Raw genomic sequence first — 15,529 nt, 5'->3', positions numbered from 1 at the left:
TTTGTTTAGTGAGTCTGGCTAGGGGGTTGTTAATTTTGTTTAATCTTTCAAAGATCCAACATTTGGCTTCATTGATCTTTTGCACGGTTCTTTTATTTTTGTTTATTTCTACTCTAATTTTAGTGATTTCTGTCCTTCTGGTTGCTTTAGGGTTCTTTTGTTCCTCTTCCTCTAAGTCCTTGAGGTGTGCAGTAAGGTTGTTCATTTGAGCTTTTTCTTGTTGTTTAATATGTGATTGTATGGCTATAAATTTCCCTCTCAATACTGCTTTAGCTTGTCCCAAATATTTTGAAACGTTGTGTCTTCATTTTCATTTGTTTCCAGGAACATTTGAATTTCCTGTTTGAGTGAGTCTCTGACCCAGTGGTTCTTAAGGAGCATGTTGTTTAGTTTCCAAATTCTATGTCTTTTAATAATTTTCCGTTTGTTGTTAAATGTTAGTTTTACTCCACTGTGGTCTGAGAAGATACTTGGGATGATTTCAATGCTCTTGAATTTATTGATTCTGTCTTTGTGGCCTAACATGTGGTCTATCCTTGAGTATGTGTTATGTGGATTTGAAAAGAAGGTGTATTCCAGTTTTTTAGGGTAGAGGAGTCTGAAAATGTCCAAGAGGTCTAGTCTGTCAATCTCTTCATTCAATTCTCTTGTATCTTTATTGGTTCTCTGCTTTGTTGATCTGTCTAAGTGTGAGACTGGGGTATTGAAGTCTCCCACTATTATTGTATTACTATTGATGTATTTTTGAAATTCTTTCAGTAGTGCTTGATGTATTTAGATGGTCCCTCATTGGGTGCATAGATGTTAATAATTGTTAAGTCTTTTTGGCTGATTGATCCTCTAATCATTATGTAATGTCCTTGCCTATCTTTTATTACTTTATTTAATTTAAAAATCTATCGTGTCTGAGATGAGAATGGCTGTTCCTGCCCTTTTTTGTGGACCGTTAGCCTGTATGATAGTTTTCCATCCTTTCACTTTAAGTCTGAGTTTATCTTGTTGTGACAGATGGGATTCTTGCAAGCAGCATATGGTTGGGTTATGTTTTCAGATCCATCCCCCCACCCTGTGCCTTTTGATGGGTGAGTTTAAGCCATTGACATTTATTGATATTATAGATTTAATGTATTGTAGTGCCATTGTTCTAAAAAATTTTTTGTTTACTCTGATATATTGCAAGTATTATAGTGATGTTCTTGTTTATAAGAGGTCTTTTAGTACCTCTTTCAGGGCCGGCTTGGTGATGGTTGCGTCCTTTAACTGTTGTTTGTCTAAGAAGGTTTTGATCCCTCCATCTAGCTTGAATGAAAGTCTAGCAGGATATATTATCCTTGGTTGAAACCCTTTTTTATTCAGGGCTCGATAGATATCTTGCCATTCTCTTCTGGCTTTTAGAGTTTGAGTGGAGAAGTCTGCAGATAATCTTATGGGTTTTCCCTTGTATGTGACTTTTTGTTTCTCTCTTGCAGCCTTTAGGATCCTTTCTTTATCCTTACTTCTTCTCATTGTGACTATGATGTGTCTTGGTGTCTTCAGGTCTGGGTTGATTCTGTTTGGTACTCTCTGGGCCTCTTGAACCTTGATATCCTTTCTGTTATTCAGGTCTGGGAAGTTTTCTTGTATTATTTCCTGTAGAATGTTTGCTTCCCCTTCCTCTCTTTCTTCCTCTGGCAGGCCAATTACTTGAATGTTACTTCTTTTGAGATCATCCCATATGTCTCTGTTGTTGTTTTCAGCGTCTCTCAATCTCTTTTTAAGCTCTTTCACCTCTTTCTTAGTTTTCTCTAACTCATCCTCTGTCTGACTAATTCTATTTTCTGCTTCTGTTAGTCTGCTTTCCCTTGCCTCAGCTTCTTTCCTCAGTTCAGCTATTTCAGCTTTCAGTTCTCTAATTGCCTCAAGATAATGAGTATTTTCCTTGGGGGTCTCAACTGTTGTTTCCCTAATACTGCCATTCCTTTCCTCCAATGTTGTTTTCATTTCTGTGATTAATAAGTTTATTATTGCTTGCATACTTTTCTTATCTATGGTTACTTCTGGCTGATTTGTAGTTTCTTCTGGGCTCTTGTCTTCATTCATTGGAGTAGCAGTTTTATTTGTTTTTAATCTACCCATTTTTTTATTTATGTGTTTCTCTTTTTTTTATGCTCTGTTGTTCCTCAGTTGTTGTGTCTTGAGTACAAGTAACACTGTACTAAATACCTTTATGACAATTGCACTCACCAACCTCTGGAATTACAGTAGCAACTGAAGTAAGTATTGAAGTAGTTTAATCATTACTGGTTAGCCAAACAATTTCTCCAGTCCGTGAAAAAATAGTAACCAAATCCCAGTGAAGAAAGAGAAAAGAAAGAGAGGATAGCAAGAATAGACAGTTATGCAAATCTACTATCCAGTGTATATTCTAGGGGTAACAAGAGTGTAAAGGGAACTAGAGCAGAGATACACACATAGAGAGTCCACTCTGAGTCAGATTTCTTCCCCAAAGTAATTCACAAATTCAGAAAGGCAAAGAAGAAAGAAGTGTATGACCATATTAAAAAAAAAAGAGAGAGAGAGAGACAAGAGAGAGAAAAGGGAGAAGATAAGAAAAAGAGTTGTAATTAAAGAGCAGTGCAAGGAACTTCCCAAATGTGTATCAGTGAATTAAAAAAAAAACACCCTGTTTGGTTGTATGGGGTATCCTGCTAGGAGCTGGTCCCCAGGAACTGCTTATGGGGGGGGGGGGCGGGAAGGATGTATGCTTGAAAATTAAAAGGAAGAAAAAAGAATTTTTTCCCCTACTCTAATTCTTAACTCAAATTAAGTTATAGTCATCTCTTTGTCACCGCTATGACACCTTATTGGCTGGCCTGCTAAAGGCAGAAAATCCTATTGTTTCCAGGGAATGTGTTTGGAGCTCAGTGGCTAGCAGCTTCTCTGTCCGCCATCTTCCTGGAAACCCCCCCCTCCAGACTTTTTTAAAGGATTTCTCGAAAATGAAAACTAGCTCCAATTCCTGTGATCCAATGAGAGCTATACTCAAGAAGTCTTTGGATCCGCCCTCAGGGTCGCTGTGGTCCCTGGAGACTCCCAAGAGAAAGTCCCTGAGCTAAAGTGCTCTCTCTGGGTCCTCTGCCCACCACCCAGCAGCACTCTGCAACCAGCGGAGGAGCCGCCTTCCTGGGTGGAGGACAATGCCCGGTCACTCGCCTTGCCCAGTGCCGCCTGGGAAGTCTGGAGCCCCGCTAGTCCGTGTCACCTTTACTCTAATTCTTAACCCAAATTAAATTATAATCACCTCTTTGGTGTCACCCCTTATTGACAGGCCTGCTAAAGGCAGAAAATCCTACCGTTTCCAGAAGATGTGATCAGAGAACACACTGTTAGCAGCTTCTCAGTCCGCCATCTTCCCCTCCCTCCTTGCATAGTTTATTCTAAGTAGATGGGGAAGATGTCAGAGATCTAGACATATTCTTCTCTATTCTTCAAGAGAGCTTAATTTTTTATCAGAGATCTTCTTGGAATCAGTTCTTGTTGCCAAGATAAACTGGAATACACTGAATGGTCATGATGGAGTAAAAGTGTGTGTGTGTGTGTGTGTGTGTGTGTGTGTGTGTGTTTTCACATACAGAAAGCTCCATTTGGACACTGAGTATAAGAGTTGTTTCTCAAAGGAAAAAAATTTTTTTTCATCAGCACTGCTACTCAGGTGTTTCAATGATTTCTCTGTAGATATGTATAAATACTTGGCATTCTGCAAGTTATTATAATGAAACACCAGAGGTGTCAATTTTATATATTTTTAATAAAAGGCTAAAATACTGTGATAATTTAGTAATTAACAAATGACCTATATGACACATGAATATAAGGTGTGTAACAGAATGAACTTAACAACACTACATTGTAAGTGAAATTGTCAACCAAAAATTAAATTTGCTGTGGATATAATTTATACAGAAAATTACTATTTTCATAGGTAAAATAATTAATAGATCAAATTCAAGTTTTGTAAAAAAGCATAATACCCTCTAATATATTTCATTTAAAATACATCACAGATATTTAAAATAATTTACAGATTTGACATTTTCAAATATGTAAAATAATTCCCCTTTTTAATAGGCAAAATTCCTAATTATTATCTGTTAAGCCCAGTGGCAGCTTGGAGATAGTTTTCTGACTAAGAGAAATGTAAGTAATGATCTGCAATACTGTCGCTTGGCGGCGACAGCACACAGCAGAGAGATACAAATCAGAAAGGAAACACAATCCTTTGTTGTTGGGTCAGATGGGTGGTTCAGGACACATGGAGCCAGCCAAAAAACGGCCTTCCCCCACTACCGCACCACCTGGCAAGAGTGCGAGAGAGGGGAGAGAGAGTAGGAGGGCTTTTTAGGTCAACACCCAGGAGTGAAGTGTCCAGACAGGATTGGTTGGGGAAAGCACCTGAAAGTACCATATATCTCTGTGGGAAGTGGCAGAGCCTTGGGGAGAGCACTTAAGGGTACCGTATAACTCTATGTAGAGTGGCAGAGCCTTGGGGGACATCTGCACAGCATCCCCCCATTTTCCATTATATCTAATGGACACAGTAAGGAAATATATAGAGTGGAGCAGGCTTAAATGTTTTTAAGGAGTGCCGTGCTCAGGTGGGAAGATATAGAACATTTTTGTAGGGGAGGGAAGGCTTAAATGGCCACCAACCTTTTGAGATTCATGTGTCCTCCCTGTGTTCAACCCCTCTTTAAAGAGAGAGACTTACCTGGAGGGACTCATCTCATAGGTTAAGCTCTGCCAGGCTCAACCATCTCCTCACAATATTTCTACATCTTTCTCTATCTTTCTATCTAGTCATTGCATTAAGATGGTTCAATGTCTGTAAAAGACTCTATCTGTGACAGAGGAATAGTAGTGTAGGGGTGAGCAGAAACCTTTTGGGTATAAACCTGAATGATATAACAAAACAGGAAGGGACAAGTAGGGGAACAGTAAAAGCCAGTGTGATGTCAAGGGAAGGCTTGGTGTGCAAAGGAACGTTCCCTGTCTCTGGGGGGGGGGGGAAGGGTTCATAATGAGGGGGCATTTACTCCCTCAAAAGGCAGGACCTATAGGCAGGAGGGCATGGCCCACCAAGCGGAGGGGCTATTTGGCATTGTATAGTCCTCAAGAAAACAGTCTGCAAAGTCTATGAACTACTCAGGGTCAGTCTTTGAAAAGCCATCAGCGTGAAAGGAAGGAAGCTGTTGTAAAATTGTGTAAAGTGTCCAACGGGTAAACCAACAAGTCCAATAGAAGTGTCAGTCCAAAGTAGGCTACTAGAGGGACAAATGGCAGGAGATGAAACGCTGCATGAGGAAGGTCAGCTGCTGGAATTCCACTTTTCTGTAGAAAGTGAGCTGGAATTGCCAAAACATGAAAGGCAAAGCATAAGCAGGAAGGGCAGACAGGCAGTAAGAAAGTTCTGTACTTGGAGTCTGTGAATCAGGTTCTTTAGATCATGTCAGGTGACATCTAGGGTTTTGGGGGGTGTGGCACTGTAGTCATGCCGTCTAGTGGGCGATGTCAGAGTGTGCAGGGGTCCAGATGGTTTTCTCGGGATTCCTGTGAAAGAAACACAAACAATATGCTTCCTGTGGTTAGCAGGGCATCTGATTTGAATTTTTTATAGAAAAAGAGGTTTGGAGCCTTAGCCAATAGAATATCGAGGGATGTATCTTCCCTTATTAACATAGTCCTACTGTCAGTTTTCAATTGAAGAGGTAAGCCCATTACAACAAAACTTATAAGCTTTTTCGAGCTGTCTCCCATCTGAGTTGTTGCCCACATAAATTTAGAAAAATTATCAATTGAGACAAACACATATTTTTGTTTGCCAAAGTTTGGTATGTGGGTGACATCGATTTGCCAAAGAGCATTGGCTTTTAAGCCTTGGGCGTTAACCCCAAGAGTTTGAATAGCAGATGTTTTTATGAGACTTGCACAGGAAGAACATGTAGCAAGAATATATTTCAACTGTGGTAAAGGAACATCAGGAAATCGAGCTCGAAGGCCTTTAAGATTAACATGGGTTAGGGAATGAAAGTCAGCAGGATCAGAGACAGAGACTGGGAGAATTCCTGTGGAGGCAAGGCGGTCAGCTGCAGCATTCCCTTCAGACAGGGAACCAGGAAGAGGGCTGTTGGAATGAAGGTGTTGAACATACAGTGGTTGGGTTCGAGAACACAGCGTAGAGGTGATTTGAATCAAGAGAGGGGAAAGTGGGTTGTCATCAATTTTCACATAAGAACAAGCAAGCCATGGAAGTAAGTTAACAGTATACATACTGTCAGAAAAAACGTTGAAGGATTCTGGTACAGCTTTTAATGCAAGGAAAACAGCATAAAGTTCTTTGTACTGAGGGGAATTATCAGGAAGCTCAGTAAAGAGAGGTTTAGGGGATTGCTTGTCTGGGTAATATATAAGGGCAGCAGCTCCCTTTATTCCACCATCAGTGAAGACTGTAGGAGCAGAGGAGGTGGGATCTCGAGAGAAAAGTTTAGGTACTAGTAGAGGCAAAAGAGGTAAAGAAGCTATCAATTTATTAGAAGGAAAATGGTTATCTATGTGTCCTGGAAACCCCACAAAGCTTATGACAAAATGGGAATGGTGGCATATGAGCCACTCTGTATCTGTGAGAGAAAAAGGAAGAATAATGAAATCCGGTTCTTTCCCTAAGACCTGCACAGACCTATTTCTTCCTTGGTGAACCATAAATGCTAACACATCTGTCTCAGTGAGAAGCCTTGGAGCTCTGCCTACTGGCATGTGAAGCCACTCAAGAACCCCATGGTTCTGCCACAGTGCCCCCACTACTGTGGGGGTGGAGTTAAAGATTAGAAGGTTTACTGGAGAGGAGGGGGAGAATCGAACAAGGTACATGTCCTGGAGGGCCTGGTTAACCCTTTCCAGTGCCAAGGAGGCCTCGGGAGTTAACATACATTTTGAGGAGGGCTGTTGGTCTCCTTTTCACAGGTCAAACAGTGGTTGGAGGCAGTTAGTAGGCAGATAAAGATACTGCCTAAGCCAATTTAAATTTCCAAGAAAACTTTGTAAAGAAGCAAGAGTAAGGTTAGAAGGAAAAGTAACACTAGGTTTTAAGGGATGAATTTGCATTACAGAAATCTCTGAACCTAAGAAATATATTGGAGGAATTAGCTGTATCTTTTCAGGAGCTACATTAAGGCCATTTTTCTTTAAGGCAGGAATGAGAAGATCACGTAGGCCACAGAGATCTGTATCTAATTCTCCCCATAATAAGACGTCATCCATGGAGTGAAAAACCTTAAGGCCCTTATGAATATATGGGAAAAGGGCAGATTTAATAGCCTCTTGACAAATTGTAGGACTATTGGCCATGCCCTAGGGCAGTACCACCTATTCAAATCTATCAGCAGGGCTGGCGTTATTAATAGAAGGAACAGAGAAGGCAAAACATTCACAATCTTGTGGGTGCAAGGGAATAGAGAAAAAACAATCTTGCATATCAATAGCTATGATTGGAATTCCTGTGGTAATTGCAGAAGCAAGAGGCAAACCCCTATGGTTTTATTTACCCATGGAGATCTTGGAGGCAGACCCACATGGTTTTATTTACCACATGGAGATCTTGGAGGAGGTGCCATTTTCCTGAGCGCTTTTTAATCACAAAGACAGGAGTATTCCATGGTCTTCGGGAATGACGAATGTGTCCCAAGGACAACTGCTCTCAGACGAGCTCTTTTAAAATTTCTAGCTTCTCCCTAGGCAAAGGCCACTGTTCCACCCAGACAGGCTCATTAGAAAGCCAGTCTAAGCAGAGAGTTTGGTTACGAACAGTGGCAGTTAATATTGGGGGTGCTGATTAGATCTAGTGTCACAGGAGTTGGTGTATGCTCTGCAGAGGCGTTTGTGGATATCCTAACATCAAGACATTCCAGAAGATCCCTGCCCAGTAGTTTAGTGCTAATATCAGCTACCAAAGGGCAGAAGAGTCCGGTAGTCCCTTCAGGGTCTTCCCACATAAGCGAATCTTGTGTGAGAAAGGGTTGGGTCAACCCTCCAACTCTGTGTAAATGGGGTCCTGGGAAAAGTTCCCAATTCTGGGGAACCTCTGCTTGCCTTAAAATCGTCTTTTCTGCCCCTATGTCAATCAAACATTTAAAAGGAATATTGCCAGTCCTTAATGTCATAGTAGGGAGACCTCATTCTAAAACAGGAGTGGTCCACAAAATCCGAGGCCCTGAATTTGCACCATTCTGGGGCGTGCCATCTTTATGAAACTTGGACCAACAATCTCTCCTCCAATGAAAACCTTTCTGACATCTAGGACAAGGTGTTCATGGCCTCTGGCTCCCTGACTGAAGGCGGGGTTGCCCCGACTGGAACCGGGGTTGTCCTGACTAGAGGTGGGGTCGTGGCTTATCTGGACATTGGTTATGCCAATGCCCTTGGTGACCACACTGAAAGCAGGCCCCATTTTGTTTATGTGGGGTAGCTGCATATGCCTGTGTCATAATGGGTGCCCCATAAGAGCTTGGTCTAAGTTCCTGTGTCACTAAAATCCAATTATCTGAGTGTTGGTGTTTAAGACTGAGGCATGTTTGATGGAATTCTGGAATCATGCCATTCCAGACAATAGAACGCAGGAGGAGAGAATGGACTTCAGGATTATAAATCTTTCTCTCTAAGGTTGACCGCACCCTGGCAATGAAGCTAGCTAGAGATTCATCGGTTTCTTGGCGAAGGGAGTTAATGGGGACTGAGGCCTCTCCTGTGGATGGGGTTAACCTCTCCCATGCTTGTGTTGCACAGATGTGTACCTGTTCAAAATAACCGACTGGAAACTTGGGTTCTGCCTACTGAATTCCAATTTCAAACTCTCCCACTCAAACAGTGCATCAAAATTCCATTATAGCTGTTTCTGACTATTTTTCTGGGATTGTTTTGAGCATTCACCATGAAAACATGCCTCCCATTGCAGGTATAGGGGGTCTAGGAGCGCAGCAAGAGCTAAGTCCCTCCAATCTTGTGGGGGTATTAAGGTGCTGGCAAAAGCCTCATAAAATGGATTTGGTCCATGGGGCATGAACTCCGTCCTCCTTCATTGCCTGCCTGGTTCTCTAAGCTACACCTGAGGGTTTTGTTTATTGGGGTCCACATTTACCGGGAAGGTGTGGACTTGGTTTGATGGCAAGGTATAAGCGGGGGAAGGAGTCACGGAAGTGGAAGCCACTGGAGAAGCGGCTGCTGGAGAAACTGAACACGTGTCTGCCAAAACAGAACTCTTAGGGCAAAATGCAGAGGGCTTAGGGTGGTAAAGCACAGAGACTATCTCCTTTAACTCTTGTATCTCAGCCTCAAGGTCTCTTAACCTTTTGGCAGGGTGCCTTATATATATCCGGAAAGCTGCAAACATAGCCAAGAGAATCCATGGTGCGGCCCCAAGTAAAGCATCTCTGAAATAGAGAGCCTGTCCCATGAGAAAAGAATGAAGTGTTTGGGATGCCTCCTCGTAAAACGGGAGATATCCCATGGCGGGGAGGATGCAGTGGCCCCCTAGGGTCAGGCGGGTGTTACTTACCTGTGACTGGGCGGTTTAGAGCATCCTTGGGCTGGCGGCGGTGGCAGGAGGAACAGTGACTCACATTTCCTCAGGCTGCGGGGGACCCACGTCTCTTCAGGCAGCTGCGGGCAGCAGGAGGGTCTCGGATGGGGTATCAAGTCTCCTCTGGGAGCAGCAGCCCAGTAGCACCGGCTGTGGTTCCATCAGTCTGTCTGTCCTCCAAGTCAGGCGTGGCAGAGCGGCTTCTCTGGACCTCAGGCCGGCCTGCCCTGAGGAGACGAGCCAAGGAGCTGCGCTGCTTCAGCTGCCTTGGCGAGGTTGGCGCAGGATCCAGCAGGCTCTGCAGCTGGAGGGAATGCGGGGTTCTGCGGCCCCACACTGGGCGCCAGGTGTCGCGGCTGTGGCACGCAGCAGAGAGGTAAGAATCAGAAAGGAAACACAATCCTTTATTGTTGGGTCAGATGGGTGGTTCAGGACACATGGAGCCAGCCAAAAAATGGCCGTCCCCCACTACCACACCACCTGGCAAAAGTGCGAGAGAGGGGAGAGAGAGTAGGAGGGCTTTTTAGGTCAACACCCAGGAGTGAAGTGTCCAGACAGGATTGGTTGGGGAAAGCACCTGAAAGTACCATATATCTTTGTGGGAAGTGGCAGAGCCTTGGGGAGAGCACTTAAGGGTACCGTATAACTGTAGAGTGGCAGAGCCTTGGGAGACATCTGCACAGCACAGTACAAGAGAATAAAAGGGCTGCTTATTGACTGCCAAGTATGTACCTTGAATGGATAGATTCTTTTCAAATTATAGTGGCAAAGCTAACTGGGGACTATTAAAATAGTTTAGCGTCCCTGAAATTGAATGGGGAAATAGAGTAAGCAGGTACACTGATTTAGGGGAAAGCAAAAGCAGCAGGCAGAGTGAACATAAAATAAGATGATGGTAAAGACACCTTAAAGTACCTAATGAAATAGCTTCTACTTATACCTAGATACCCTCCTCCCTTACCTATTACATGTCCCTCAACCACTCCAAAGCTAACCTTGTCAAAGTAAAGACTACAAAAGCTGAATAAGGGCAAGAGACTGGCATACTTTAATGATGAATCTTTAGTCACTACCAGGCCACCCCATCATCTGGCCCCCTAGTCAGGGAGTCCTGGTATTCCCACACAGACATGATAGGCCTAGACCTCTAACAGATCCTTTTCTCCATTGTCACTGGTCATTTCTAACAGAAACAACCTAATGGACCCCTTTGTTGACCCCTATTGGACCTGGCTTTCTATGTGGATCAACAATGGTAGGGAATGTTCCATTCTCCAAAGGGAGTTTGGACAACATACTCTACCTATCACTGGAGGAGGATGGGTCCTAAACTTAGTGCAGCCTGGAATGTTCCTAGCCATGATCACAGAATGCGAGCTCAGACCTACAGGGATTCAGAGGTTACATAAGCTCCTGTGCTATGGGCCTCACATCAAATCAATGGGGTATATAGTCAACAATATCTCTATACTTACCCCATATTTGGGAGTTACTCTCTTCTCTGATTCAGCTTTCTAGTCCTTTTTCCAACTATGACACTACCTCCCCAGAGAATAACTTGGGTCCACCTGCATATCAGATGTCAGGATCAGGCAAAAACTAGTAAAGTCATGAGCCTCTTGGAATATACCTAAAATAGGCCTACTAGCTTTTTCCAAAACAAAGACCCCAAATCTTCATTTGCAATATTCTTTCCTTTAGGTTTGTGATTAGTCAACAATTTGTTCTCTTTTATATGTTAACTCTTTTTCAGCCACCAGGTTTCAGATGGTACCATGATATCAACCTGACTTCCCTGGGCAGATGACCCCACCATGTGTTTTGGAGCCCCGCTTCCCCGGAGCTCGTCCCCACTAGGGAAAGAGAGAGGCAGGCTGGGATTATGAATTGACCTACCAATGCCCATGTTCCGCAGAGAAGAAATTACGGAAGTCAGACTTTCCACCTTCTGCACCCCATAATGATCCTGGGTCTATGCTCCCAGAAGGATAAAGAATAGGGAAGCTTTCAAAGGAAGGGATTGGATAGGGAGTTCTGGTTGTGGAAATTCTGTAGAAATGTACCCCTCTTATCCTATAGTCTTGTCAATATTTCCATTTTATAAATAAAAATTTAAAAAAATGAGATGATGGGGTAGACAGCATAATGGTTATGCAAACAGACTCTCATGCTTGAGGCTCTGAGGTCCCATGTTTAATTTCCTGCACCACCATAAACCAGAGCTGAGTAGTGTGATCTAGTTTAAAAAAAAAAAGTGGGGATCTCTTTTTTTTTTCTTCCTCCAGGGTTATTGCTGGGCTTGGTGCCTGCACCATGAATCCACTGCTCCTGGAGGCCATTTTTCCCCCTTTTTTGTTGCCCTTGTTGTTGTAGCCTTGTTGTGGTTATCATTATTACCATTGTTGATGTTGTTCGTTGTTGAATAGGACAGAGAGAAATGGAGAGAGGAGGGGAAAACAGAGAGGGGGAGAGAAAGACAGACACCTGCAGACCTGCTTCACCGCCTGTGAAGCGACTCCCCTGCAAGTGGGGAGCCGGGGGCTCGAACCGGGATCCTAATGCCGCTCCTTGTACTTTGCGCCACATGCGCTTAACTCACTGCACCACCACCCGACCCCAGTGGTGATCTCTTATACTTATTTCAAGTAGCTTAATATTATTTGATTTGAAGACTTCAGTAATGTGCAGAAATGAAAGAACACTTTTAAGGATCATTTTTAATTAAGAATCAGGCTGGGAGTTAAGAACTTACATTAATGATTACTAGCATACAATTGCCAAATGAAGTGGAAATTGGCAAAGAATGTGTGTAGAGGATAGTGGTTTTAGAGAGGATTGTCAATATCATATACTTTAAAAAAGATATTTATTTATTCCCTTTTGTTGCCCTTGTTTTATTGTTGTAGTTATTGCTGTTATTGATGTCATCTTTGTTGGCTGGATAGGACAGGGAGAAATGGAGAGAGGAGGGGAAGACAGAGAAGTGGAGAGAAAGATAAGACACCTGCAGACCTGCTTCACCACCTGTGAAATGAGTCCCCTGCAGGTGGGGAGCCGGGGGTTCGAACCGGGATCCTTATGTGGGTCGTTGCACTTTGCACCACCTGCGCTTAACCCGCTGCGCCACCGCCCGACTCCCAATATCATATACTTAACAAATATTTCAAATATATTTGAGAGGGCAGAACTATTTTTTAGGTTGAGAAATGGAATGGAGGATGTAGTATTTTCTTTTTTCTTCTTCCTTGTATCAATTATAATAAGATGATGTCTGGGCCAGATTTTTCAGGTAGAGACAAAGATAGTGAAAAACAACACAGAACCCATGCTTCCCCCAGTGTGACAGAGGGCCATTTCAAACCAGGGTTGTGTATAGTAAATCAGGTACCCTCAAGGTAAACTATTTTGCTGGCCCTGAAACTTAGATCACCTTCCATTTGTTTGAGCATGAGGATGAACATTTTTTTTAAAGGTTATGCCTTCTATATTATTTGTTTTATATCTGCTTTTAGTGTATACACACACACACACACGGCAGAAATATTTCACAACTAACCTTTCCTGACAGCTCTTAAACTGATGGGCTAATCCCTATAGTGGCTGTTATGCAGAACTTGCCATTTGCAAGGCTTGAGTGGTTTGTTAAATGATGTTCACTTTGAGAAGTATGGACTACCTGTCAACTGTTACCTTTTGGGGGAAGTTACAGGAGAGAAAGAACTTAGTACTCTACATAAACATTTCAAAAATATTTGCCCTGTGTGGATTCCTGAAATATAAAGCTATCTTTTGACTAAAATGTCCAAAAATGTATTTTCAGACTTTGGAGTCTCAACACAAAAATGATTCAAGATACAAACTAGTAATTTTCTTGAATATTTGCCAACAACATATGAACAAGTTTTTATTGAGTATGCAAAAAAGGATTATGTGATACTTCTATTATTAAAAGCACAAATTGGTCTTCAAGAATTAATCCAAGGAATTTGTGAATGCCTTAGTGACATAACAAGGCTTCTACTAATAATACTTCACTATTTTAAGTTGTTTTTGATGCAAACACAAGCTAAGTATAATTTCCAAAATCTCCAACTCTGGAGCATAATCAATTTGTTGGCTTTCATCTACACATTAAGTCACAGTGATTATGTGATAAATTTTTTCTTTATTTTCCTTCTGTGCAGAATACTAACTAGATGTATTGATAAATGAGAATAAGTGGTATAGAATCAGTCTTATTAACCTTACTTCAAAATGCCAAATGCACTATTATCTTGATGTTAGATCTTTGACAAATACATTTTTAAGTGTCCTCTTTTCTAACCAGACAAATATGTTGCCTATAAACACTCATCTGAAATATTCATGGTGAAGAATTTTTTTTTGAAAGGTAATAGAAAGTTGAAGGTGGGTATAGAAATCAGGAGGGCTAATATATGACAGCTTTGACTTCCTCCCATTATAATTCTGAAATTAAGACTGAACACAAGTTTGAATCTAAACTCTGTGAATGATATAATGTAGGGAGGTCAGTCTGTCTAAATTTCAGTGTTGCCATGTGCAAAATGGAAGTTATTATAACAATTCATAGGCTATAGAACAATATAATACATATTAAAGGCAATTCTGAACTGTAAATGTCTATATAGAGAAGCTGCCTGAACACATGCCTGAACACGACCTCAGAGTCTGAATGTTAAATCAGGATAATAAAAGATAGTTCTACATGGGTTATTGAGCTCTGTAAAGATAAGGATGTTTAATATATACATATAAAGGCAATCTTTAGATGGGAACTACTAGGTGATTATCATTTGTGAACAGAAGCTTGTCTCTGAGGGATAAAAAGAAAAAAAGGCAATATAGTGCATATCCTGTACCCCTTGAACAGTCTGGGCAACACCCCATAATTAGATATTAATATTTCTACTGCTGAACCTTTGAATAGTTATGATCTGGGAGTTGGCACTATGGCTGGAGTTCTGAATTTAAAAGTATATGGCCCCATGTTCAATTCTCAACATTATAGTAATGCTATTGTTCTCTTTCCCCTTTCTCTCACTCATGTCAATGAATAGATGTCTTTTAAAAAGCAAAACAAAACCCACCTTTGAATAGTCACTTTAAACAGGCTAAATACAGACTACTAAGTTTCATATTAGTGGGAGTCAAGTTTTTTTTAAAATTATTTATTTATTCCCTTTTGTTGCCATTGTTGTAGTAATTGTTGATGTCATCATTGTTGGATAGGACAGAGAGATGGAGAGAGGAGGGGAAGACAGAGAAGGAGAAAGATAGACACCTGAAGACCTGCTTCACCACCTGTGAAGCAACCTGCCCTGCAGGTGGGGAGCCAGGGGCTCGAGCCGGGATCCTTACGCATGTCTCCTTGAACTTTGCGCCACCCACGTGTGCTTAACCCGTTGTACTACCACCTGACTCCCGGGAGTCAAATTTTAAAGCCCCAAATGACAAAACTGAAATCTTTGACTTTCAAAATCTGTAGGGTTTTAGAATTTTGAAGGGGGACTGTAATATCTACTTTAAAGGCTGCAGTGAGAAAAAAATAATTAAAACACTTGTCATATAAGAGCACAAAAGGGTCAATTATTGCCATGTGTTTATTTAGAATTATTAATTGTATATTGTATGAAAGCAAAGGACTCTGGGGGAGGAAAAGTTGGGAGTGTGCAGAGAATGTGTTGGGGTCCCAGTACAATGACAGAAAAGGACCTAACTTGGGGGTGAGAGTATTTTGTAGACACCTATCATGGGGAGATGAGGAACTGTACCCATGTGTCAGCAACTGTACAACAAAAATGGATTATTAAATGATGGTCCCTTTGAACATTTACAAGGCTAGAAGTTTATCCCAGGCTAAGATTAAAATATCCTATGTGACTCTATATTATTTAATCTTTA

This window comes from Erinaceus europaeus, chromosome 17 (genome assembly GCF_950295315.1).
Source record: "Erinaceus europaeus chromosome 17, mEriEur2.1, whole genome shotgun sequence".
NCBI classification, from domain to species: domain Eukaryota; kingdom Metazoa; phylum Chordata; class Mammalia; order Eulipotyphla; family Erinaceidae; genus Erinaceus; species Erinaceus europaeus.
The sequence above is the reverse complement of the archived record's forward strand: the minus strand, read 5'-3'. Positions refer to the sequence as shown.